This window comes from Callithrix jacchus, chromosome 18, assembly GCF_049354715.1.
Source record: "Callithrix jacchus isolate 240 chromosome 18, calJac240_pri, whole genome shotgun sequence".
NCBI classification, from domain to species: Eukaryota; Metazoa; Chordata; class Mammalia; order Primates; family Cebidae; genus Callithrix; species Callithrix jacchus.
In genome coordinates, this window is record NC_133519.1 from 5,558,510 (window position 1) to 5,583,342 (window position 24,833).

The 24,833-nt window shown below is 43.2% G+C and overlaps 1 long non-coding RNA gene and 2 pseudogenes across 2 annotated transcripts in view; 1 reads left to right on the top strand and 2 right to left on the bottom strand.

Moving 5' to 3' along the window:
• Window positions 1-24,833, top strand: part of LOC128931288 (uncharacterized) — a 685,153-nt gene that overhangs the window by 418,121 nt on the left and 242,199 nt on the right. The gene's annotated exons all lie outside the window — the stretch shown is intronic.
• Window positions 7,189-9,207, bottom strand: LOC128930941 (ran-binding protein 3-like; annotated as a pseudogene).
• LOC128930946 (prostaglandin E2 receptor EP3 subtype pseudogene) lies at window positions 21,972-23,255 on the bottom strand (annotated as a pseudogene).

A 24,833-nucleotide genomic window follows, 5' to 3' on the forward strand; every position in this document is an offset into this window, starting at 1 on the left:
CCCATTGCTTCCAATTAACTTCTCTCTTCCATTCTAAAAACTATGTTGCCTCTCTTACAGTTGTCTTCCCTAAAGGTATGTTTAAATCTTCCCTATAATTTTTATTACTAACAACAGAGTGGAAAAACAAAAGTAATGAATAAAGCAAAACATGTACTGTTATCTTAAATACTCATACATTTTACTGTATTAATGGTACCTATTATTCATTAGATTCAAGAGGATTAGTGGCTTTAGAATAAAAAAAGATTTGAGTTTGAGTCACTCAACACTATCATCTGTGGCCTTAAGTTACTTACTCAACAAGAAAAAAATAAAAATAAAAAACAGGAGTTAATGTCATCTATGTTTCAAGATTTATGTGAAGATTAAAAACCATCTAATATATGTAAAACTCTTAAAGCCAAAATTTATACCTTGATCTTCTTCCTAATCTAGTGTCCTTTTCACTTAATTACTTTATTCCACTTATTGAGTGACTGCTTGGGGCCAGGAAGGTTTATTGACAAATAAGGCAAGATCTCTGCTCTTAAGCAGTTTATAATTTACACTAAATCAGACAAATAGATATTAACAGGAGGGAGGCCATAAAGCTTAGCGTTTAATTACATAGGCAATAAAATCAGACAAATGTGGATTTGACCCCAAGAAAGTTACCTAACATCACAAAACCAGTTTCCTCTTCTGAAAATGAAGATGACGGTATCCCTTCAAGTTGTCATCAATAGAACAAAATGAGATTATATCTGTGAAATACAATGTGCATTAATTGTAAAATAAGATTTGTCTACAATGGCCAATCATCCTCATTGTGATAATTAAGTGTGTAAAAGTATGCACAGGAACTGTGGAGTAAAGAGAAAGGGCAATTAAATCAGTTTCTAGGGCAGGGCATGGTGGCTCACACATGTAATTCCGGCACTTTGGGAGGCTAAGGCAGAAGGATCACTTGAAGTCAGGAGTTTGAGACCAGCCTGGCCAACATGGTGAAAACCCATCTGTACTAAAAATACAAAAATTAGCTGGGTGTGGTGGCACACACCTGTAATCCCAGCTTCTCTGGAGGCTGAGGCAGAAGAATCAGTTGAACCCCAGAGGTCGAGGTTGCACTGAGCCAAGATCATGCCACTGCACTCCAGCCTGGGCAACAGAGTGAGACGTCATCTCAAAAGCTGATAATAGTAATAATAATAAAATAAATAAATAAATAAATAAATAAGTTTCTAGGTTCAGAGAATTCCATCTCCCAAAACAGCAGATACATTGTATGTGAGACAAAGTATTTCTGAGTGTGAAATTGTGTGAATCATTATAAGAACTGCAAACTGATTTTTATCACTGAAGGTAAGCATATGAGGGGAAGGATGGAAGAAAATGGTATGGTGGTAAGTGTGGCCAAATCCGAGATCTTGAAGATTAAAACTAAAGAATCTGAAGCCTTTCATTCTGGGTGAGAGGCTACTACATAGTTACATGCCTGAATTCCATGCGAGAGAGTCACCGTGGTCTCACTGAGGTTCTCTATGGCTTTCTCTTTTCCATAATTACAAGAAAAAAAGATGAAAGCAGGTTTGCAAGAATCCCAATTGCACTGTGTCATACTGGAGGCTTTAGAACCATCAAAACAAAGTTTCTAATTTTGACTGTAGTCAAACACTTTCCCAGTAAGCAAAAAGAACTCAATAGACAGTTTTATTTGTTTTATAAATAGTTTAATGAAGAAAATAATATATGTAACTTGTACTAACTGAAAAATGTTTGCCTAGTAAAACTATCACTGGATGTGAATGTTCTAAGCCTAAAAGACACACAGAAGTAAATAAAATTGATGCCACACCTTTATAAAAAAACACTTTCTAAATTGCAGGTATCATAATGAATGGAATCATTTAACAGGTGACTGTCGACAAGTGAAAGCTCTCGTCGCCTTCTAAAGGGATTTGCAGAATTTGTTCCCTAGATACTCAAGCTCCTACAAACATTGATCCATTGATGAATCATTAAATATTCTACAGGAAATCTTAATTACTATAATTGTCTGACCAATGCTGTTTCTGTGATTTTTTTTACTCTTCTCAATCTGTTTTTTTGTACAATATTTTCAATGAAATAATTTTAAAATATTTTTGTAAACTAATTAGAAAGAGAGAAACAATATGACACATAGCATTACAGTGTAAAAAAAGCCTAAGATCTATCAATTACTAGGAATATGATTAAGGAAAGTTATCAAATTTTTTATGTCTTATTACTTGCAACTGAAACATGGGAATGAAAAACAACAAACTCATAAATTGTTGTGAAAATTAAATTAGATAATGTATGGAAAGGATAATTCTCAAGTATGTACCTGCACATAATAGGTATTCAGTAAATGGAAGCCCTTTTATATTTTGTGACTCTCTTCAGTTTTCACTCTATACTGTTACCCCAATTTTTGCAACAGACACACAACAGGAATGTGCGCACGCACACACACACACACACACACACACACACGTGCACATGGCTTCAAAAATATATTAATGTTTCTAATAATAAATTAGATAAATGGTAAAAAATGGATCCGCACTTTTTATTATTAATATCCAAATTTTGGATAACTTTTTCTCTGTCTTCTGGGTGGGAGAGAAATCCCAGCACATGTTTCATAAACCAAGTTCTAGAGGCGCCTGATTTCATTTTTTGTTATAGCTTGGGAGTAAATAACCCAAGCAGTCAGGCTGGCAATAGAAGTTTGAATTTTACAAGCATAATGCAAAGGAGAAGGGGTTTTGAGACACTGGATTCATCACAGCAGCAAACATTTTTGTGGCAGTACTTTGGCTGTGTGGCCTGAAGCTCATCGTCAAGAACATGCTGGTCCTGCCTGTTTTCCAGACCTGCCCTGCCAGCTTTCTATGGACTCTGAGCTCCTGAAATCCTTCTGCATATGCCCGTTGTACTTGGAATCACAGTCATTTGTTTGCAACCGAGAACCTCCTCTAAGGAGGAGGGTGGAATTCTGAAGTCAGAAGATATTCCATGCTTCCTGATATTGATCTGTAATGAAATTTAATTAGAAATAGATGCTAGAGAGAAGAATTTCAAAATGTTCCCTAATGTCTTTTATAGAGCAAAAGCTAATATTAAGAAATTCACTTTTGGATCCAGGCAAATCCTCAGTCTATTCTTGGGGAAAATTACTACCATTAAATAAAATCAAAAGTCTGCCACCCAGCATGTTGGCTATTAGCACAGCTACTGATTTATAAGAAAAAGCTGGTTGCCAGATCAACATAAAAGCCAGACTACAACTCATCCTTTATAAAAAAATCAAGAAGGAACTTCTTTTTTCTCTAGTCATCTCACTGTGGTGTTAATGGAGTATTTGTAGGATTCTAAGTCTTATAATGCCACCTCTTATTATACTCTTAACTTACTTCTGGACAATTCTCAGTGCCTGATTCTTTCCTCATAGCTTAGAAAACTCATCCTAGTCTTTGAAAATGAGACTTTGTCATCTATAACTGTTTCTTGTATTTATAAAACAAAACAATAGAAAAAAATCTATGATGTCTAAACAGTGCTTCAAGATGATGTATTCAGTAAAATATTGTATTATTATAAAAGCAAAATTAAAACCTCACGTATAGACTGCAAATATAAACTTATTAACTTGAAGCTTTGAAAAAGTAACACAAGGGCTAGCCAAAGAGCTGCAAAGCTCTGGCTTAGGTTGGTTCCTTAGGAACAGAGCCTGAACTGGGGATTCTGATACATAGTAAGAAGCTAAAGTTAGCAGCACAAAGTCCTGGCTTCAGTCTTTTATACGGCCACCTACACTTTTCACATCTCTGCAATTTTTGTGCATCAAGCAACTCCCCCTACCTTTTATTTTTTTTCTCAAGCTAGTTTGCATTAGTTTTCAGTCATTTGCAGCCAAAAAATCTGGATTTTAAAAGTAGGGAATATTAATTTGAGAATTGCTCTCAATTTAAAAGATAAAAAGGCAAACAATAACCAGAGCCAGTTTCAAAAGAACAATGACAACAAAAAATTTCTTCTGAGACCTAGCCTGGAAATCAGCATGCTCTAGATCTTCTGGGAATCATGATTCTTATGACATTCTATTACTTTATAAGCAAACTTTGCTAACTTCTGTGCCTCTGTGTGACGGTTCTGATTCATGTCTCAGAAAAAAGGAAATAACATCTATTACATAGAATTTACCTCCTAATTCTCTTCCTTCCTAGTTGTGTAAGCTTAGAGCAGTCACTTCCATCTTGGGGAGCCAAATGGAAAGCCCTATGTAAATAGCTGTCCACCTCAAAACCAAAGGCCCAGAGAGAGCCCTATTTCTTGTCAGAGCCATAGGACAGTAACCAAATAAATTCCAGAATGCCTGGTAAACTCTGTCCCCAAAACACCATGTGAATATGTGCACTTCTCCGCTCCAATCCCAGTTGTCACCACCTCTCACCTAGATGACTTCAACAGCCTTCTACCTGATCTCCCTACTCCCATTAGTGCCTTTCTGCAATTGAGCCCCACATCGCTGCCAGAAGGATGCTTCTGGGTTATTCTGGTACACTGCTTTATTTTCTTAATGGTATTTATCACAATCTGACTTCTAGTCTATTTGTTTATTGCCTCTCTCCTTCCTAGAATGCTAGTTCCCTAAGAACATGAAACTAATCTAACATTTTTATCACTACATTTTCTTTTAATGAGTTCATGTCCTTTGTAGGGACATGGATGAATCTGGAAACCATCATTCTAAGCAAACTGACACAAGAACAGAAAATCAAACGGCACACATTCTCACTCATAGGTGGGTATTGAACAATGAGAACACATGGACACAGGGAGGGATGCATCGCACACTGGGGTCTGTTGGGGGGACTAAGGGAGGGACAGCAGGGGGTAGGGAGGTTGGAGAGGGATAACATATGAATAAATGCCAGATATAGGTGCCGGGGGATGGAGGCAGAAAACTACATTGCCATGTATGTACTTATGCAACAACCCTGCATGATCTGCACATGTGCCCCAGGACCTAAAGTACCATAATAATAAATAAATAAATAAATAAATAAATAAATAAATAAATATGTGTGTGGTGTGTGTGTGTGTGTGTGTGTGTGTGTTCCTGGGTTTGACATAACAGGTATTTTATAAGATGATATATATAATTTTTTGTTCACATGAACTGAAGTAGCAAAGTCCCTTTATGTTTGCAATATTTACAAAGCAAAGTGCCTGGCACAAAATGCACCGGAATCTAGGGCAGCTGTTGCATGTCAATGCACATGAACTTACGTTGCTAATATCATTGTTGATCCACTTATAACTAGTGCAATAAAGTATGTATGCAGTGACTAAGTTTCAGTGAAAAATATAATCTTTGTGATAAAAAAGTAAAATAGAAATAAATTTAGTATGGTTCTAACTAATCCAAAAGCTTGTATTAGCACCGAAGGGTGGAAGCAAAAGGGAGGACAGATTCTGACTCAGTCAATACAAGGGAAGTGATATTTTTCCAATAGAAAAAACAGCTGGGGAAGAAGGCAGTAAACCACATTGCCATGTATGCACCTATGTAACAATCTTGCATGTACTTCACATGTACCCTGAAATCTAAAATGCAATAAAATATGTATTTTTAAAAAAAGAAAGAACAGCTCAAGATGAATGGGGTATTCTTTTTTTTTTTTTTTTAGGAAAACTTTAATGTAGTTCCCACATACATTTCATATGACAATCTTACAGAAATGTTCCAAAACACATGGGCGTTATCTGGTTGTACTCGTCACTAGCTGGCTAAGGCTTAAAGCAGAGATGTGTGACTGCATCTCTCGGGAGGGCCTCTGGTTCTTCCCTGGCTCAGGCTTGCTGGGGGCTGTGGGCCAGGGCTCTGGCGACCTAGAGGAGTGGGCGGCACAGCTGCAGAAGGTGGCCTTCTCTTAACCCTCTGACAGTGGGGCTCGGAGATTTCCTCTGTGGTCCTGAAGAGGCCCTGTGCCCAGGGGACCTCCTCCTCTGCCTCCCCAGGTAGGTGGTGCCAGCTGGCTCTTGGCCACACTCCAGGGTCAGGTGGGCACAGGTGTCCACTCCAGTGTGCTGCATGCTTGTGAGACTACCTGTTCTGGGACCAGCCCCCAAGCTCCTCCACCAAGACCTGGCGAGGGTCCTCCTCTGGCTCTCACAGAGGCCCCTGGCCCTGGACAGTCCTGGGGGCAGTGATGCCTGCGGCTGGAGAGGGATGGCCAACAGTGGGAAGCAGTTTGTGCCTGGTGCCTGGTGCCTGATGACACTGAACCATGTGACAGACAGGGATTTGGGGTGGGCAGGGAACCCTGGGAACCCTTTCAGGTCCAGTGACTTTTTCCCAGATAGGCACTCTCCAGGCCTAGGTCAGACAGGGCCCCAACTCCTCAGTACCCCCTGACTCAGCCTGGAGGAACCTGGGGTGGGAAACAAGTGGGGTCCCTACCCCCACCTCAGAGGCCAGAACCACAGGTGAGGGACAGACGCCTCGACAGAGCTGTGCCTGTTCAACGCTCAAGAGCATCTTAACCTAAGAAACCAAAACAAAGCCTTTGAAAATCAAAAGGAAAAAAGATGTAAAATACACACCCCCCAATCAGAAAGGGGGAAATGGGCAATGAAGATAGTAGTTAACAGCACGTCCAACAGGCCCAGTGTCTACACTCGTGTGAGCAGCTCCCCAGGCTGGGCAGGGGTCCCAGGCCTGTAGCCGAAGACCCCCGGGAGGGGGCAGAAGGCCAAGGGCCAGCTGCTCCCCACAAGGGCGAGGCGCCACAGCAGGGAGAAAAGGGTGTGGGCTGCGGCAAAGCCAGGGGCTCTGGCTGGACCCAGAGGCTGGCGACAGGCAGGGTGAAGGAAGGAGGTCTCCAGTCCCAGTGAGAGGCTGTGACGAGTCTTAATGTGCCATTTCAATTGAAAGGAGAAGAGGGAGGAAATGTTCTTGTTTGTTTCGCCCATCAGTATGATGAGGTCTCATGTCCCAAAACACATTCAGGCAGTTTCTGAGTCTGCTTTTGAACAGGACGTGCGGGTCCAGACTGTGGCCGGCCCAGCGGGGTGTGTGTTTCCCAGCCGGGCACCTGGAAGCTGCCTGTGGGGTTGGGGCGGGTGGGCAGGCGGATAGACGGACAAAGCAGCAGCCTGGTGTGCAGCTGGGCTCCCGGCCGCTATGTGCTCCCAGTCGTCTGCCCATCCCCTTCGTCATTAGCACCGGCTGCAGTTGCCCCTGAAGGAGCCAGGACATCGTCGTCGTCACTGTCATCCTCCTCGTTGGATGGGGCTGCTCCAGGCTCCGGGGCGGGCATCTTGGCCACCTGCTCCCACTCCCCGCGGCTGCCTAAGGCCAGGATGCGGTGCTGCAGGGCTGCATACAGCTGACCTGTGTCCTTGGAGCTGGCCGAGATCAGGAAGACCTTCCCGCCCTGGTCCTCGGTGTCCATGGCCATGATGCGGATGCTCTTCTCGCTGGCCTTGTCGATCTGCATCTGGGCCCACAGCTTGGTGTTGAGGATCAGTCGCAGGCTCCCCTGGGTCCGCATTACTAGTCGGGACTGTAGCGTGCCATCGTCAGTGGACGCCATGTCATTGAGTCTGAGCAGCCCCCGGCCTCTCTCCACCCAGGACTGTGAGGCCTTGTCAAAGACAAAGAGCTTGCACTACATCTGTAACACGTTGCTCTCCGCCTCCTCCCCGTGATGACTTCCACTTTTTTCCAACAAGCACTTCCGCTCCTTTGCCTTGGTGTAGGCGGCTGCCGACTTGGCCAGGGACTCCTTCTCGGGGGTGGCCTCTTGGGATGAGGACGTGGACCCCGCGTTGGCAGCTGCATTTTCCCTACTGGCATCTGAACTGACCTCATTTAATTTTGGAAAGCTCAAAACTCGCTCACTCAAATTCTGGCCAAATACGAGTTTGTTGCTGGAGGCATCGGCACTATTGGTTGAGTTCTCTAAACTGGAACTGATACGCTGAAGGAAATAGTTTGTCCGGCTGGCGTGTCTGCGCTGGGGTGTCCAGCACTCTCCATGTCGGCTTTGTCCGCACTCTCATTGATCAGCTTAACTCCGTCCCTCAAGTTCTGCCCAAGTACAAACGCTTGTAGTGTGGCGGGGTCTTTTTTCTCACAGGCTTCCTCTTCAGAGGCATCGCTGGACTCATTTTTCTGGGGCTCTTTCTCCTCAAGTGCACACACCTCGTCGGCAGCTTGGGAAGGACTCTTCCCTGCAGGGTTGTCAGGGGATGCTGCTGGCACGGCCTCCGTGCAGTCGGCTGGGAGGCTGACCCCATTGGTGCCACTGCTGGGGACCATCTGGGACAGTGCCTTTGGCTGCGGGGCCTGATCACTGCCTTACGAAGCACACTCCGCTGCTTTTCCCTGGGCTCCTGGCTTGGCAGACCTGGCTGGGGGCCTGGCCGTGGATCAGCGTCGGCGGCTTCAACCCGAAGCCACTGCTCCTTTCCTCTGGCTCGGAGTCGGAATTGCCTGCAGATGGCTGGGCAGACCTGGCTGGGGGCCTGGCCGTGGACCAGCCTTGGTGGCTTCACCCGAAGCCACTGCTCCTCTCCTCTGGCTCGGAGTCGGAATTGCCTGCAGATGGCTGGGCAGACCTGGCTGGGGGCCTGGCCGTGGACCAGCCTTGGTGGCTTCACCCGAAGCCACTGCTCCTTTCCTCTGGCTCGGAGTCGGAATTGCCTGCAGATGGCTGGGCAGACCTGGCTGGGGGCCTGGCCGTGGACCAGCCTTGGTGGCTTCACCCGAAGCCACTGCTCCTCTCCTCTGGCTCGGAGTCGGAATTGCCTGCAGATGGCTGGGCAGACCTGTGCTGGGGGCCTGGCCGTGGACCAGCCTTGGTGGCTTCAACCCGAAGCCACTGCTCCTTTCCTCTGGCTCAGAGTCGGAGTTGCCTGCAGATGGCTTGCAGGAGCTTCATGGCATCATAACATAGTTTTTCATACTGACTGTGAGGGTGGAAACTGGGTTAAAGAGAACGTTCTTTCTCGCTTCACAGGAGGCCAGTAATTTCCATCTTCTCGATCAGAATCTTCTCCACCTTCAGGACTGGAGCCGCCAGCTGACCTCTTTTGTCCTTTATCCTTCTGAAACACAATGATGGGCGGAGCAATGGCAGGCTTTTCTTCGTTCGCGAGGTCTGCCATCTTACTTCCTTAAGCCCTCCCACAAGGCCCCGTGCCGCCCGGGCTCGCCTGCTTTCTCGGAATGGGGTATTCTAAGGTATCATGGCATGTAGGAAACAGCTTGGCCTGTCAATCCCAGCCTGTTCACTTAATAGCTCTGCTACCTAGAGGAATCACTCATCCTCTCAGCTTTAGTTTTCTCATTATCTATAACTTTGGAGACAAGAATGCCTATTTCATAGAGTTATTGCAAAAAATAAAGAAAAGTATGTGCGAGAAACAGCCTGCCACAAAATTTCCTACTAGTGAGGGTGTTCAGTAAAGTGGAAACAAACACAGCTGAAACAATTTCACTAAGAATATTCTAGAAAGACATCAACTATTAGATGAGTTGTTTTCCTAAATGACCTTTGTGAATTCAGATTTTATAATGCCCACTATCTTGTTTTACAAATATAGGACAGTACAGAAAATCAATACAACTTGCCCAAAATGAAATACAAATTCTCATTCCTAATCTTAAGCAATATTCTTAGGTGTTTCTCCCTCTTCCTTCAGTCTCTATTTTACTGAATCTGTATTTCTTGACATTCTCAAATGTACTTCTACAAAAACAGACCTGCTTACCATTCCCAGCACATTCAGTTCAATGTTTTCCATGGTGTATCATCTGTACAGACCCACTGCCACTTCCCCTCTCCCACCAATTTTAAGCCAAGCTACTTCCCACTCTTTTTTTTAAAGCAACATTTGAGGAAAAAAGTTTTTCTTTTTATTAATGTCTCTACATCTCCATCTGCCCCCAGTCCTGGAGGGCTCTGATGCTCCACCCATCTAATCCATTAGGCAACCTCGAGTGGTCTGTTAAAACATAAAGCAGATCAAATCACTCCCCTAAAGCGTTTAGTTGTTTTCCATTGTACTTGTGGTAGAAATCTAAACTCACAAGCAAAAACGACAATGTTATGAATTACCTGGCCCTGCCTACCTCTCCAGCTGGCCTTGCAGGCACTCTCCCTTTTATTCACTCTAATCCATCCGTCTTGCCTTCTTTCAGTTTCTCCAATGCTTCCAGTGTATTCCTACACTGATACCTTCACATCCTGCTCTTTCTTCCTTGAAGTCTTTTTTTTTTTTTTTTTTACTTTAAGTTCTAGGGTACATGTGCAGATCTTGCAGGGTTGTTACATAAGTATACACATGCCATAGTGGTTTGCTGCCCCCAAACCCCTGTCACCTACATTAGGTGTTTCTCCTAATGTTATCCCTCCCCAATCTCCCCACCTCCGCTATCCCTCCCCTAGTTCTCCATCCCCCAACAGACCCTGGTGTGTGAAGTCTTATCTTTTAAGACTTATCATAAATGACCCTTTTTCAGAGATGCCCTCCCTAACCCCAATGTATCAACAGGAGACCTTTGACACTCTCCCAAAGCACCTTTCTCTTGCCTTCATAGTGCTCATTTTTGATGTATAAAAAGGTATGCCAGCATCCATCTGCACTTCTCTGGTCAAGTGGGCAGAGCAAATTACATTGGAGCAGAAGATTGAGAAGAATTACTTATTTTGGTAAATTTTGAATCGTTAGGTTTACATAGTGCAAATTGTGTGGTATAACAAAGGAAAACCCACACAACACTCTGTGGTATAGCCGGTCACTTGGGAAGAGGTAGATGGTACTTAAGGGGCTCAGCGCCTTCTGTGAAAGAAGAGACCAAGACACTGAATTTCTTCTCTCAAGATCTGAAGCCAAGAAACATGAAGCAGAGTGTATTTGGCCACATTCACTATGGGGAAAAGACATAAAAACCTTAGAAGAAAACTTATTGAAAGGAAAAAATTGGGTATGGTGGTGCACACCTAATAGTACTACTACTCAGAGGCTGAGGCTGGAGGATCACTCGAGCTGCAGTGAATTATGATCGCACCACTCTACTGCAGCCTGGGTGATAGAGCAAGGCACTATCTCAAAATAAATAAATTAAAAAGTAAAAGAAAGGGAAAGACAAATTTGTCAGGAGGTAATCTGTGTACCACCCATAGCCTAATGCCCCCAGAGGGAAGGCTGATTCCAGAACAGCATATGGCCTGAGGCCAGCAGCCCTTTGAGTCCATATACTCACTCTAGCAGTGGTTGTGCTCTGGAGAATTGCAGCTGAGCATTACGGCTGGAGTCATAGGTGTAAATTAGTGTGCTCCCTAATTATGGAGCCCAAGCACAGACCCAGTACAGTTAGGGCCAGGCATGTTGCATTCGAGCAATCATGCAGCAGTGGACCAGCCTACATGAGGCCTAGCTCTTGTGTGGTAGTAAGGGCAACCCCAATAAGACTCATCAGACTAGTTACATTTGCTTATTGGAATGACTGTTTATCTACTGTCTTCTACCTTAGTAGACCGAAAGCTCCATGAAGGAAGATAGTGCTCTGTTTGGATTACCGTCAAGGCTACCACGAAGAGCTGCACAGATTGCATACTGCTCAACTCCAAAGATTGTCATTATCTTACAATATAATGTGAATAGCATCCTCTCAAGCAACGTAATTGCTCAACCTGTATGGCCACATGAATCAGCACTGGCCACCACTGTATTGCCAGGGTGATGAGAGTGTCAGTCACATAACAAGCTCTCAATAAATATTTATAGAAGCATTGGATGAAAGAATGTATGATCCATTTTGCCCACTTGTGTACATTTCTATGCTTCTTCCCATTAAGTCTTAAGGTATTTTCCCCCATGTATCTGAAATAGTATGTCCAATGGGGGCTATTTAATCTATTTAGAGGCACAGGAAGTGAGAAAGGAAGATTAGAGTTGTTCATTGTTTTATCTCACTGATGAGAAAAGGAAAGTCCAGCAAGATAAGTGACTTAGATCACATGACAAAGCCATGACCAGACCCAGGTCTCTTGCCATCCAGTGTCTTATTCTCCTGTGGCCCTCACTTGCTTCTTCGATAAATTTCTTCTGTTCTTCTTATGAAGCAAAGAGGAGTCCTCACAAGTCAGGGGTCACATAATCACTGATGCTACCCTGTGGTTAAACAGCTGGCTGTTGAGGCATTCTTCTGTTTGGGAAAATACGAAAGTATATGATCTGCCAGAAGCTCTAACCCAAATAAGGTTGTTGGTAGCAAGATGTTACCAATAAAATTTCATACATCAAACAGCAATTAGAGCTCCACTTTACTGTCTTGTTACTTTCTCAGAATGATTCTTATCTTTTACAATCACTCTTCCATCATTTCAACATTAAAAACATACTTCTTTTTCTAAGTTTTTATGAATCACGATAGCAGCATATTCTCAACCATGGAAAATGACAATAATTATGTATTCAGAAAGAAAGACAAAAAGATATACAAATCAAAGTTACTTTCAGGAAATAAAAAATTAGTGAAAAGTAGATTTTTAAAATTACACTTACTATTTGGGGACCAATTATTGTTTGAAATACACAGGCTTCCAGTTCCAACATGACTTTTTGTTTCTGTTTTACTGAGTTTTTAAAATAATAATGGTATTTGGTGGAAAATTTATCTTGTATTTATGTTGCATGACTTTTATCTAACTTAGTAGGTGTTTTCTTTTTTTCTAACATAAAGTGTGAATAATCAAGCCTCTGCTTCCATTTCTGCTACCATTTTTTATTTTAGATTGATGATGCTTCAAATATCTATCATAAAATCAGTTCTGCTGAAACAATATATAGATTTTAAGTTAGCACCCACATGAGTCACTGAAATGTTCTCCTTATAAATGTTGTCCCATACAATATCTGGGAGGGCTGCTGCATAGGAAAATAACACTTTGTGCTCTTTGCAGGCTGCAAATAATATTAATGTGCTGTCAGGACCTGCTCAGACTGTGTGAAGCAGTTTACAGCTCTGATTCGCACACTTTGGTCTGACTTAAGGCTTGTGTTAATTCAATTCTGGGCTGTCAGTCAGCAGCAGAGGTTCTTTTCAGCCCCAACATTCCTAATTACCTGTGAAAAGATAAAGACAACTGAGGGAGAGACTCTCTCAAGAAGTTTGCAGAATGGCTTGATCCCAGACAACAGTTAGATGCACAATTAATTCAACTCAAGATTCAGTTCACAACAGGTGTGTGCACATATAACAGGAGGAAGACCTGACTGGAAACAGCTCACACAAGACAATGTGGGTGCTAGCAAGACCCACATTCAAGCCCAACACAGAGGAATGACTATTTAGGTGGGGAGGGGAGCAGCTCACTGCAGGTGAGTCCTCCCCTTCTTAGGGCCATAGAGCAGAAAAGAGCATTCCAGACTTGTGTCAGAGGTCTTCAGGACGCAAGGTACTAGCTTCTCCCTCAGATGTAAGGGAAAGGGGAAATGGGATCAGTGTGTTTTGGAGTTAGAGAGCTAACTAGAAGCTGTAAAGAGGAATAAATTACAGGGCTGAGAGAGTGCAGAGCAGAGACGGCAGCAGGGGGAGGGAAGAAGGGATGAATTATGCACAGGTGGTTTACCATTTTTCTTTCTTTCTGTTTTTGAAGGCTGCATTCCCTACCACATTTTTTTCCCCAGTCAACTATAACTAATCAAGCTGTGAAACATTACTCTCCTCTTTTCTCCAGTTTACTAAGGGAAAGATCTATCTCAACACAAGAGCCAACATTACTATCCAGTAAAACATCACAATAGTATTCCTAATATGGAAGGAATATTCCCAGCTTGCTACAAGACTCGCTAATAAAGCGTTTTCATAGTAATATGCTACCCAATTATTTTCACATATTAATTTTGTTGGTTTTCATTATAATACTGTGAAATGAACTGAGTAGACATTTTTATTTCTGTTTTCCAAAAAAGAAAAGAAAATAAAATGATTCACAAAGACATTAAGTGAATTGTCTAAGGTCAAAAACTAATTGCTTATTTACATGGGACCAAACCCTGTCTTCTGATTTGGTTGCTCAAGTATTCAGTCAAGGCCGTGCGGGTGGCTCAGGCCTATAATGCCACAGCACTTTGAGAGGCTGAGGAAGGTGGATCACAGGAGAACAGGAGTTTGAGACCAAACTGGCCAACATGGTGAAGTCCCGTCTCTACTAAAAAAATACAAAAATTAGCCAGGCATGTGGTGGTGCATTCCTGTAATCCCAGCTACTCGGGAGGCTGAGGCATGATAATTGCTTGAACCCCGGAGGCAGAGGTTGCAGTGAGCCAAGATCGTGCCAATGCACTCTAACCTGGGCAACAGCAAGACTCTGTCTCAAAAATAAATAAATAAATAAAAATATAGTATTCAGTCAATAAGCATGTATTGGGCAAATCTTACATGGCAAGTAGTTATGATCATTTCTAGGAAACAAATAATGTGCAAGACAGACACTGTACTTGCCCTTAGCAGAATGAAACATTGGAAAGACAATAAATCAACGTCTCCAATTAAGTGTGACTCAGACTACAAGAGGAACATGCAGGGTATCGTGAGATAAAATGGTCAGGGCACCTAACCACAGCCTAGAGAGGATGAAAGAAGGCTTCACTATAAAGGTACTTCTAACTCAAAATCTTAGCCAATCCAAGAGAGGTGGGTGCTTTGCAGATGCTGTTGAATGGCTGAGGGGCAAAGTGGCAATGGAAAATGGAGAGGGAAGTGTTCTGTGTAAAGAGAGCAGGGTGCAGGAATTCACAGAGAATGTCCACTCTGTAGTGCTACTTCTATGTTGTATGTATCTCAGTCATATGCTGTCCAACTGTCATTTCTGTGTAAGAATAAATTACAGATGTTTCTCAACTTACAGCAGGGTTATATCTGGGTAAATTTTTTGTAAGTTGAAAATGTTGTTATGTTGAATATATTGTAAAGTCAAAGATGTGTTTAATACACCTAACCTTCTAAACATCATAGCTTAGCCTTGCTTACCTTAAACATGCTCAGACCACTTACATTAGCCTACAGTTGGGCAAAATCATCTGGCAGCACAGTCCACCATGGAGTACTGGTTGCTTACCCTGTGTTTGTGTGGCTGACTGGGAGTTGTGCATGCATCACCAGGAAGTATCACACTGCATATCACCAGCCCGATACAAGATCAACATTCAAAATTCCAAGTACAGTTTCTACTAAATGTGCATTCCTTTCACACCATCGTGAAGTTGAAAAATCCTAAGCCGGAGACTGTCTGTACTATGTTTACAGTAAAATGTTGTCATATGCTTAGGGGACAAGATGTAAGAGGAACCCCCCTCCCAAATTAGACTCCTTCATCAGTTACCATTTTTATGAAAGTTGAAATTTTCTAGGGAAAAGGACTTGAGAGATTCTCTAATCATTCTCAAGAAGCATAACTGGGAGGATTTGAAATACAAACTTCCTTCCTATCTCTTTGAAAAGGAATTGGAAAAAATAGGAGAGTAAGAATTTGACATTTTACCGTTATAGATCTCAGAGTTGCAAGGCATGAGTAGATAAATGTGGAGCACTAGTAGGTTGCAAAAATGCTATACAGATGTAAAGAGATTTAGGAAGGACTTCCCTGCATTTCTTTCCTGCAGTGCAAGGGAACTAAAAACTGAAACTTAGCACCCAGTATTCTTCACCTATCATCACTCTGCACACTCAGATGAATCAGTCTGTTACAGATGCTTGTGTTGAATGGCTCTGAGTGGTAGCCCGGAAAACTAAACCTATGGAAACTTTTATGATTTAGTTGTTGACCTTCACAGCTTTTTCAAAAGAGAAGGGTCAGTGACTCACAATTATATTGCAACTTCAGACCATGTGAATTTCCTCAAAGATGATGGCTTAAGAAGTGTTTAATTCTTGGCTCTTTTTGATAAACTCAAAATTTCAAAATCTGCATTTCCTAGCCCTGATTTATCTCATTAATCTTCAAGTTACATTGGATTCTGGATATATCATTTACATAATCCACCATCAACCCATATGTACTGTGTTCACATGTCCAGTCACTCAGGGAGTTCCATCCTTGTTTAGCATCTACCGAACAGTTCCCCTTCCAAATTGCCCATTTTGGTTCATTGAACCATGATTCCCCCAGAGAAGAGAATTTGAGAATACTAAAAACGGAAAAAGATACTAGCTCTATTAGTCCTACTTCTGTGTTTATAGATAGGAGAATACATAAATCCCCTATTGCTGCTGTTAGGATTAGAATTCCTGGCCTCTATCTATGCTAAACAAACAAACAAATAAGCAAAAACAAGAATGAAAACTAAAATTGAAAATCAGATATCCTGAATTAGAAATATAATTCCAATATTCTTTGTACTCAAATTCTTCATCTGAATGATGTAGATAATAGTGGAAATCTTACAGGATGCCATTAAATGACACAATGTATGGAAACACATTTATCACAGCTCATAAGACACAGTAGACACTCAGTGTTTGTTGAATCAATGGCTCCTTAAGATCAACCATTTCTAATAGCATCAGTTCTCTTTTATGTTTCCTTCTCTAACTCAGCTCTTCTCACTGTTTCTCCCCTAAGGCCCTAACCAACCTTAGCAAGTCATAACTGATCTCACATTCTCATTTTCCAGCCTAAATCTATCCACACCGTACAACTCTGCCAATAATCTCTTTTCCCTACTCAAAAACCCAAAAGGAAGGTTCTACTGCCTACAGGCAAAAGAGGGAAGTCCTCATCTTGTCATTCAATTGTCTAAGTTTGTTTACTTGCACATTTTCAAACCATCATTCCCATTGATCTAGTTAGTGTGCGCCCTTTGTTCTCATTGGGCTGGGTTTTGGGACACACTTGCTGTCAGTCATGAAGTCAAGTTATGCCATTTCACCTCTTCCTAGAAATCTACTCTGGCAAATTCAGATGGACTATTTTGAATGAAACAAAGTACCATTGTTTTTTAAATATTTCAGTCATAAATATGAAAATTCTGCTTTTCTGAACAGATTATAACATTAATCACTTTTATAATCATAGAATATTTTGTTGACCTTCACAGTTTTTAAAGAGAAATATTACAGAATATTTTCCTACAATGTGGATTCATATGTTTTTTTTTTTAAATTTTTTTAAAATTTTTTTTTATTTTTTATTGGATTATAGGTTTTGGGGTACATGAGCAGAGCATGCAAGACAGTTGCGTAGGTACACACATGGCAGTGTGCTTTCTTTTCTTCTCCCCTTCACCCACATTTGGCTTTTCTCCCCAGACTATCCCTCCCCACCTCCCCCTCCCACTGGCCCTCCCCTTTTCCCCCCAATAGACCCCAATGTTTAGTACTCCCCTTTCTGTGTCCATGTGTTCTCATTTTTCATCACCCACCTATAAGTGAGAATATGCGGTGTTTCATTTTCTGTTCTTGTGTCAGTTTGCTGAGGATGATGTTCTCCAGATTCATCCATGTCCCTACAAACGACACAAACTCATCATTTCTGATTGCTGCATAATATTCCATGGTGTATATGTGCCACATTTTTCCAATCCAGTCTATTATCAATGGGCATTTGGGTTAATTCCAGGTCTTTGCTATTGTAAACAGTGCTGCAATGAACATTCGTGTACATGTGTCCTTATAGTAGAACGATTTATAGTCTTTTGGATATATACCCAGTAATGGGATTGCTGGGTCAAATGGAATTTCTATTTCTAAGGCCTTGAGGAATCACCACACCATCTTCCACAATGGTTGAACTAATTTACACTCCCACCAACAGTGTAAAAGTGTTCCTTTTTCTCCACATCCTCTCCAGCATCTGTTGTCTCCAGATTTTTTAATGATCGCCATTCTAACTGGCATGAGATGGTATCTCAATGTGGTTTTGATTTGCATCTCTCTGATGATCAGTGGGATTCATATGTTTACTCATTTTCTCTGAAGCAACATCCTGAATATCACAGAAAGTTAGAGGCAGAAGAGATTAGCTATTGAATAATATTTTTATGTGCTGTCAAACAATGTTATTTCTGAAAAGTAGTTCATCACACATATCTACCACATGTGGCATATTAAAGGCAAATTTCACTTGTCAAAATAAATCAGTGATTCCCTAACTAAAAAAATATTTTAAATCACAACTACCTTGTGAAATATCTTCTTGAATTGAAACATCCCTGTTTGGATTTGTGGATACTGAGCAGGGAATTCATTGGTTCAAGATTAAAGGCAACAGTTTTTAAGGCTGCTTTTATCCAGTTCCAAGATTGATGATGAGAAACTGTTTGTTGCTCACATCTCACTTTTCACAATGTTGATAACTGGCTTTATATTTACTGTTTTTGAGATAGCTTACAGAATTAGCCACATTCTACCCATTTGGGAGTGCCAAGTTATAAAAGTACAAAATGTACTCACGACTTCTTTCAAACAAAATCCTAAGGTTATTCCCACTTCTGGAAATTTAGCAATCATGTCAAAAAACTGAACTATGGTGAACATCGTTCATAAAATATAAACCAATAATGACAAAAGTCAAATAGATTGCAGTGATGAATCAACTGGCTGATTGCAGCAGAAGGACAACGTGATGCTTTACATAAGCAGTAACTAAGAACTGCAGATCATCGATCATGGTGACATTGTTTCCCACTGTACTCTCTTAATTTCACATTTTATGTTGGATTTTGCAAAGTCTCTGAGAAAAAGAAAAAGGAAACTAACTATCGTTTAAGGATACACAAACCTCTAAGTATTTATGTAGTGGGAACTTGTAGCAGTTCGGACATTTTCTTATTATGGTATTTCTGCCCTACCAAGTTTTCCTGCAGTAACAGCTGAATATTTGTTAGAGTCATGATAGCCTTCCAGGATATACTCAGGGTCCTTTTGAGTAAGAAGTTGGGACAATTAGAATAGTATCCTGTACTCAACTTACCAAAAGCTAACAGGAAATCTATATTTTACCCATAGTTAGAAAAAAAGTGTTAAAAAATCTCTCATTTTAACACCAATATGCTGCAAATTAAATTCACTAAATTCAAGTGTTTTTATTCTTACAGTTCTCTATTAAGAAAGCAGCTTTGCCAGTTTCTTTTCTTTGAAATAATTCCAACTTTGTACAGTAAATCTTTTTAAAGATATTTGAAGATTTTTTTTTTGAGACAAAGTCTTGCTCTGTCGTCCAGGTTGGGATGCAGTGGCTCAATCTTGGCTCATGGAAACCTCCGCCTCCCAGGCTCAAGCAATTCTCCTGCCTCTGCCACCCAAGTAACTGAGATTATAGGTGCATATCACCATGGTAGGCTAATTTTTATATTTTTAGTAGAGGCAGGGTTTCACTATGTTGGCCAGGCTAGTCTCTAACTCCTGCCCTCAGATGATCCACCCACCTCAGCCTCCCAAAGTGCTGTATTACAGGTGTGAGCCACCATGCCCGGCTGATGGAGCCTTTTTGTTTAAAAAGTTTCTGTTTTGAAACTTTAAATTTCTCCTAGGCCTGGCATGGTGGCTCATGCCTGTAATCCCAGCAGTTTGGATGGCCGAGGCAGGTGGATCACTTCAGGTCAGGAGTTCAAGACCAGCCTGGTCAACATGGTGAAATCCCATCTTTACTAAAAATACAAAAATTAGCCATGTGTGGTGGCTGGTGCCTGTAATCACAGTGACTGGAGAGGCTGAGGCAGGAGAATCACTTGAATCTGGGAGGTGGAGGCTTCAGAGAGCTGAGATCTTGCCACTGCACTCCAGCCTGGGCGACAGAGCAAGATTCTGTCTAAAAAAAATTCTTTTTGATATGATTACATGTTGAATTTATTTAATGTTTCTATAACTGAATTAATAAAGTGCCCAGTAAATGCTATAAATCAATAAGTATTGTCTGAATGAAAATAAATTGAAATTAAGTAAGATTAGTTTCAAATATAGTCTTTCTTGAAAGAGTGAGTTTGGCCATCCTAAATTACAGTTTTCAAGATTGATCTACTTTGTTTCTGAGGTCACCATACGCATGGTACTAGAATTAAAGTGTCTGAATAAAAACACACTATATGATTTCTCTTTGACTTAAAAAATATATACAAATAATAAATTATAAGTCTGATTAACTGTATGGGCCTTTTGTTCAATTGATTTAACTGTTTTTTCTCCTAGGATATAAATCATGTGATACAGCAAACTCAAAGATGTGGGACTCAAATGACACTTGTAAAAAATTCAGATACCCTGTTTGCCTTTATAGTTACTAATTACCATACTTTAATAAAGTGATTATTATTTAGAGCTCTTCCTACCTAGTTGGCCACTTATTTACTCCATTCCTCAGCCGTAGAAGTAAACACTCCATGTCTAAAATTGGTGCTGGTTTTGATAAGCCATAGTGATGACATCAGCCTGAGTTCCAACTCCTGGAATAAAGAACTGTGACCATGCAGTGACTTGTGGGCAGTTAGGTCCCAACATAACTCTCCTTGTCCTCTCATGCCACTGATTTGGAGCCAAGATTTGTGCTCCAAGATACCAAACCAGGTGAAAGGAATTACATTTCTATTTTCAAATGCAAGGGATTTAAAACTATATATGGCACACAAAAAAGTCAACGTATTTAATGCCTAATGCCACTGAACTGTACACATGATGATGGTTAAAACTCCAAATTGTATGTAATATATTAGACCACAAGTAGAAAAAAAATGTGTTCATGTGTTTCAAAGGTTTTCCATGATTATATAATATATATAGTTGGTTATACCTTCTGAAAGTGACCAGATCACTCTTTCTGCAACATCTGTTTACCCAGGCTCCCCAGGGCCTAAGTAAGTAAGCATCTATTCTTCAGGAATTAGTAAACAGCACTTATTAGCTAAAAGTAACACAGACAAAAAACAAACAAACCTCAAAAATACCATGTAAAGGCAGGTGTTGGACAAGGAGCCTATGAAAACACCCCTTGCTCCTCCACATTGCTCTGGTGTGAGAAACTAGGACATGAAGAAACCCCTACCTCCTCCTATCTCAGGAATACCCAATCCTGCTTGATTGCAACAAGGGTAAGTAAATGCTGACCTGAAGGAGCTGCTGGGCTTCCGAACCCCAGACTGTTGTTCAGGCACTTCCTAGAGGGTCAAGCACCTTGCCAAAGGCCTGAGGAGGCAACTCGCATCTTTCATTCTGCTGCCTCATCAAGAGTGGACCTAGGTCGGGCGCGGTGGCTCACCCTGTAATATTAGCACTTTGAGAGGCCAAGCGGGGCTGATCACGAGGTCAGGAGATCGAGACCATCCTAACACGGTGAAACCCAGTCTTTACTAAAAATACAAAAAATAAGCCAGTGTGGTGGCGCATGTCTGTAATCCCAGCGACTCAGGAGGCTGAGGCAGGAGAATTGCTTGAACCCGGGAAGCGGAGGTTGCAGTGAGCCAAGATCGCGCCATTGCACCCTAGCCTGGGTGACAGAGAGAGACTCAGTCAGAAAGACAGAAGAAAGAAAGAAAGAAAGAAAGAAAGAAAGAAAGAAAGAAAGAAAGAAAGAAAGAAAGAAAGAAAGAAGGAAAGTGAACCTTGAAGGCGCCCGAGAAAGTGAACCTTGAAGGCGCCCATAGGTCACGCAGTGTTTTGGAAGCTACAAGAGGGCTATATCTGTCTGGGATTGCAGACCGAAAATTGCATAAACTTGAGAGAGGTATTTTAGATAAAGAAGCTCTCCCACCACCCGCCCACACAGGCTACAGTTATCATAGTTATCATAGTCATTCTGCTCTTATTGCACCCACGACAAACTTCTATCTCTGCATAGAAAATATGTCATTTTAATGACATATCCTGCGCCCAGACTATAATGTGAGCAGCCCTGTGATCTCTATGTGCGCATAACCAGTGCCTAACGCGAGTCCTGGCTCTTGGAAGGCACTCAGCGAGCCGGGGAGTAAGTGAGGAGCTCACCTCTGCAGCTGTACCCAAGACAGCGTGGGCAGGAGCAGAGGACACTCCAGTGCTCTGCGGGTGCAAACACACCCCTGCAGGTGCTGCCATTTCTAGAACACGCATCCCGACTTCCCCCAACCCTGGAACTACCTACCAGTAGCGGAGACCAGCAGACCGACAGCATGCACATGATCCCCATGAGCTGAATGGCAGTCTCGGTCATGATGCGGCCCCACTGGGCACTGGACTGAGATGCCGTGGCCTTGGCCCGGCAGCGGGACACCAGACCCTTAATGGTGGCCAGGTTGCAGGCAAAGGTGATTGTCAGCGCCAAGAGCCCAAGGAAGGCAAAGGCAGAGGCGAAGAAAAGGTTGCCCCAGTTATGGGAAGAGCTAGTCCCGTTGCCCCCCTCGCCTGGTGCTGATGAAGAACCACATCCCGGGCCACTGCACCGTGTGCTGTCCCACTCCCAGCACGGGCAGCAGGGAGAAGGCGAGCACGGCCAGCCACACGCCGAGCAGCACAGCGCAGGTGGCGCGCGTACCAGTGCGGCGCCCTGATGGCCAGCGCCCGCTTGACGGCCATGGCTCTGGCGATGAACAGCGAGGAGAGCCGGAACACAGTCATGGTCAGCCCGAAGAACGTGCAGAGCCTCCCAGATGGGTCGAGCTGCTCCCAGCGCTGCTTGGACAGGTACACGACGATGACCACCCGGGTGGTGAGAAGCTGCCCGACCAGGTCGCTGAGCGCCAGCCATCTGATGCACAGCGGGAAGGACTTCTTGCGCTTGCTCTCCCGGCGCGGGTAGCTGCGCGACACTAGCAGCATGGCCAGAGCGTTGCCCACGAAACCCGTGAGCAGCATGGTGATCAGGAAGGCCACGGACACCGATCCGCAATCCTCGCCGGACCCTAGACGGCGCGTAAGGGTGACCCGCGCCTCGGCGGAGCGCTCGGGTGCCCACATGCCAGTGTAGGAGTGGTTGGGGCGGGTGCAGAAGGAGGCACCCCCTCCGTAGCCCCGGGTCTCCTTCATGTTGGCTTCGAGGTGAGGAGGGGATGGCGTTTAGAAAGCCGCAACGGGACGGGGCAGTAGTGGGGCGGGCGGCGGCGGAGGTCGGCTGCTACCACGGCTGGGGCTGGGCTGCCCTCCATGGTGTGGGGGCGCAGCCGCCGCCCTACTCCGCTACTGAGGCCGCGATCGCTGCGGCGCCAGGGCTCACTGGCCCCGGAGGCAGCCGCGCCTTCCTCTCCGAGAAACCTCTGGCTCCGAGGCGTGCAGAGGTGCCAGGTCCCCTGTGTAAGGCCGAGGGGGCGGGGCGCCCGTGGGTGTGGACAGAACCGAGGTGGGAGGAGGGTGCAAAGCAACTGAGCGTCTCTCTTGGCTGTTGCCTAACCTGAACGCCTGGGTTGAGAAAACCCTCAGACGGGCTCCTCTGAAATGCCCTGCTCCTGGCCGGACGCGGGGCCCACTGGGCGCCTCCTCCAGTTCCCTGCCAAAGTGTCGGGGGCGGCAAGCAGCTAGTAAGTCTCACTGGGCTTGGGGACCCCAGCAAGCTGCTGAGCGCTCGTCCTCCTGCGTCTTCGACCACAAACGCTCCTACAGGGACCGGATCCTTCTCCCGAGGTCCTTTAGTAACTCTTAGTAAAGTGTAAGTCGCCTGTCCTTAAGCGATCCACACAAGCCTTTGCATAGGTGATCGTTACCTTTTTCTTTTTTGCTTTGGGACTCTGCTTGAGTGATTATAAAATGGCCAAGCCGTCCTGTCTCCTGGGGTGCCGCTAAAAGCTATAAAATTACTAGAGAATGCCTGTAGACTTAAGGGAATAGACACAGGGAAACAAATACATTGGTTGCTTGAATTCCAGGCCCAAGAAATCCCATCTATTACCCCTCGCCTAATCCTGCCCACTTCCCTTGACCCCAGCAAATCAGTCAGCTAGGGCCAAAGTGGCTACAGGAGGGTGGCACAGTTTGCATATCTGAGGTAGTGAAATCAGCTGCTCCCAGCCTATGGGAGTGAGAGGGGAGTAGAGGAGAAAGGTATTCCTTACACAGCCTCCAACCATCCTTCTTTTCTTCATACACTAAGAACTAGAAAAATACTTAGATATCATGAAGGCCTTAATCTACATGGAAACTTTGCCTTTGACATAATAAACACTGAATGAAAATAGGCATATGAGCTTGCTTCATAACATCTTTCAGTAAGCCATATGTTATGTACTTCTCACAAGCATTTTCTCATTTTATCACAGAAATCCTCCAAGGTACTATTGCTATTATTCACCTTACAGGGGGGTAACTCAGACCTCAAGAAGCTAAAGAATGTTCTTGAAGTCTCAGCAATTCTCAACTCCCATCTTATTTGAACCATGTATTCCAGACCTGGATCCCATAACTGCTCTCAGAAGATGAATATCAAAGGTGAGATCATTTTCCCCTAACCTTAGGAAAGTCTTTTTTTTTTTTTTCCTTTTCATGCTGTTCAAGAAATAAAAAGATTTTAAAAAATAATTGCAAAGTTCATTTTTCCTCATATTTATAAGAAATTAGACATAATCATAAAGCACTATAAAGACCACTATTCTGATGGACATAGACCAACTTTCAGAACAAGCCTGATCAGTTTTGCCTTTTGTAGCTTAGCTGATGTTCTTGATGTATGGGTGTTCTTTACTTTTAAGTTACTGTTAAGAGGTAAGAATGGGATATGTCGGCCAGCGAGGTGGCTCACGCCTGTAATCCCAGCACTTTGGGAGGCCAAGGCGGGCGGATCATGAGGTCAAGAGATCAAGACCATCCTGGCCAACATGGTGAAACCCCATCTCTACTAAAAGTACAAAAA